The sequence below is a fragment of the Pediculus humanus genome, genomic scaffold (assembly GCF_000006295.1).
Source record: "Pediculus humanus corporis 1103172108281 genomic scaffold, whole genome shotgun sequence".
Lineage (NCBI taxonomy): Eukaryota > Metazoa > Arthropoda > Insecta > Psocodea > Pediculidae > Pediculus > Pediculus humanus.
The window spans coordinates 728,214-731,842 of record NW_002987850.1 but is presented as its reverse complement, the minus strand read 5'-3'; positions in this window follow the sequence as shown (position 1 = coordinate 731,842).

The following is a 3,629-nucleotide window of genomic DNA, read 5'->3' as shown; positions in this document are numbered from 1 at the left end:
GAGAGAGAGAGAGAGAGAGAGAGAGAGAGAGAGAGAGAGATGGTACGAAACAACAACGTTTTCGTTGGAAAAAAAGAAAAAAAAAGAAAAGAAAAAGGAATTGTTTACCGGTCATGTTTTGATTTTTTTTTTTTTTTTCAATTCGTATCCATCTTTATATTTTATATATATATATATTAAAAATTATGATATTATTATTATTATTATTTCATAACAAAGTTCTCTCATCCAGCTGCTGTCTGCTGCGTTTTTATTATTATTATTTATTAAATTTTTTTTTTATTTTCATTTTTCGGTTGACATGTTGTAATTAAAATGTATATGTATATAACGTGCGACGTTTTCCCCCTTTCCTTCCCCCTCCCCTTCCTCCCACCCCCAATTTTATTTTATGTGTTCATTTAATACATATACGAAACTTAAAAGAGAATGGTAATTTTATTATTATTATTATTATTATTATTATTATTATTAATTTTAGGATGAAAACGATGGTGGTTCGGATGGATTAGATCCATGGTCGGGATTATCATATAGAGTCGATCTGGAAACAGGTAAGATTTTTTTTTTTATTTTTAATTTTAACACAAATAATTATGTTTAAATTAAAAATGGAGTCGTTTGTAAATTGGTTCCCAAAAAACGTTAATGGTTCGTATGTGGGCGAGAATGTTTAAACGTGTGATGAAATCATAGAGAGAAAAAAAAAACACGTGATCGCGTTTATTTACTCGAAAAAATGGCAGAAAAGTAAAATTTTGTCGTCTCGTTATATAAAGATATAAATTATTAATATTATTATTATTATTTTTCGAAAAGGAATATTTTCTTTTATTCTCTCTCTCTCTCTCTCTCTTTTCTTTTTTCACGGTTCGTACCTTTTTTTTTTAAAAAAAAAAAAATATTTTATTTGTCATAATCTCTCGAGAACTGTGTTGAAAAAAAAAAAAAATATGAAAACAATTAAGGGTTAATTCATGTGTAAACCAAGCGTAGAAAAAAAATAAGTTTTGGGTATCGATTAACGCTGTTATAAGACGTCAGACGACGACGACGCTACGGGTAAAAGGAAAGAGAGAGAGAGAGAGAGAGAGGTAGAAAAAAAAAAGATTAATGAAAGTTTTGGAAAAAAAAAAAAAAAAAAGAAGGTAGAGTAAAATAAGTCGGAGTGGTAGTGAGGGGAAAGATTGTTTAAAGAATTCAGTTATGAGTAATGATTTAAAGCTGTCACGAGTGAAGGGAGAGAGAGAGGGAGGGGAGGAAGGAGGGAGGAAAGGGAATCGAACGGAAACCCCCATTGCTTCCTTTATCAATTCAATATGCAACGATGAAACCTCTTCCCAACAACAACAACAACAACAATAACAATAACAATAACAATTCATTTTTTTCTTTCTCCTCTGATGACGACGAATACATAACGAAATCATTATCTATACCGTCTTATATTGTCTATGCATATGCACGAGCCAGCCTATCAGAACGAATGAAATCCAATACGTTAAAAGCACACACAGACACACACACACACAAGGTCGATAAAGCACACACGCACACGCACACGCACACATGAATGCCTCCTCCGGCAGGGAGTAAAACTCCCCATCGATTGGTTAAACATTATCCGAATAAGAAGAAAATCCAATTTTTTTTTCTTATTCGTAATGACTTTGGGAAAAAAAAAAAAAAAAAAAAAAATTATGATGACGGTAAATTAATATAAATTATTATCACGGATTCCCCCCTCCCCTCCCTCCTTCTTGCCCTCCTGCAGTGGAGTATTCAGGTTTTTTCTTTTCATTAATAATTTATGATATTTAATAATAATTATTTAGGGTATGATAACAAAGGGAAGAGATAGAGAGAGAGAGAGAGAGAGAAATAAAAAAGGTACGATTAAAACAAAAATTCAATTATTATTATTATTATTATTATGTTTCGTTGTGGTTGTTGTCTTTGTTGTTGTTGTTGTTGTTGTTGTTGTTAGTGCGACGATTAAATTTTTTTTTTTTTTATTAAATTTCTTAAAATTAAATCTCGTGTAAATTAATGAAAGTCGTGATTGGGAAGAGAAAGTTTCTTTTTTTTTTTTTTGATTTCGTTCGATGAAAATTATTATTATTATTATTATTATTATCGATAATTATTATTATTTTTTCGTCGGCGAATGATTTCGTATTAAAAGAGAGAAAGAGAGAGAGAGAGAGAGAGAGAGAGAGAGAGAGAGAAAATTTTTGAAATTAAAAGACCGCCTATTTAATTTTTTAATTCGAAAAAAAACATGGCTGCCAATTTTTTTTTTTTTTTTTTTTTAATAATGATATCCAACGATTAAAAAAAAAAAAAATTGCGATTACCCTTTCTTTCTCGAGCCTTTTTATTACTTTATTTTTAATTTTTTCAAAGGTTGTCATCTTTGGGGAGATGAAGGGGGAAAAGGGGGAATCGTTATTGTTGTTCGTTTTTTAAATTCGTTTGTTATTTTTTTATTATTATTTCATTACGTTTCGTATTGTTACCGTTCGGATGTCATTATTATTATTATTATTATTATTATTATTATTAATACGTCATTTTGATTTTTTACAAAAGAACCCTTTGCCCCCTCCCCTCTATTTTTTTAAAATTTAATTTATTTTATTCGATCGTTTGAAATAAATAATTCGAAGTATGGGTGATGACATTTTCGATTGCAGATTTTAAATTTTTACGGTTAATCCAAACTTCTCTCCCCCCCCCCCCAAATTTCGTTTTTTTTTTTTTCGAATTCGATGTGACGTCACGTTTTGAAATTTATATTTTGGAATAACGGTTTTTTTTTTTTTTTTTTTTTGGATTTTTTATTCTTTCGCGGTTTAAAACAACGATTTCACGTTTCTCACGAATAATTAAAACAATATCATCGTAACGGTAAAAGCATTGTTTGTCGTTGTCCCCTCCTCCCCCTCCCCCTCCCCCCACAAAAAAAAAGCTAACAGACTTTTTGGTTTTATCATCATCATTATTTTTTTTGTTAATCGTCTGCTAAAGAGAACTAATTGACCGCGATGATCGAGATTAATTTAACGGATGTGAACGATTACATGCAAATGCGACGATTTGCACGTGCACACGTACACCCACACGTATGTTTACCTTTCGTCCACTTGATTTGCTCCCGGAGCACGGTATTCAGGTATTAGGATGGGGATGGGGGGAATTTATACATTTTGGCAACCGAAGTTTTTAAATGGGAATAAACAAACATAATAATAATAATAGTAGTAATAGCAAGTCATGTGCCGTCGTTGCTTCTGCTGCTACTACTCCTTATCCTCGTATTCCCTCGGGAGACATCAATCAAAGAAATCATTTTTCATGACAAAACATTGACTTTTTTTTTTTTTTTCCGTTGTTGTTGTTGTTTTCTTTCTTTCTTTTCTTTTTTTCTTTTTCTGATTCGTTTCGAAGATTTTTTTTTTTTATTTTATTTTCGGTAGGGAAATTTTTGAGTTTGGGTTTTTTTTTTTTTTAAGGTTCGGACATTATTGACACGATGATTACGCGAAGAATGAATGATTTCGCGAGGAATGAGGCAATTTTTTTTTATGGTTTTTAAAGGGGGCGTTAATGAATGAGGGGGCGGGGGG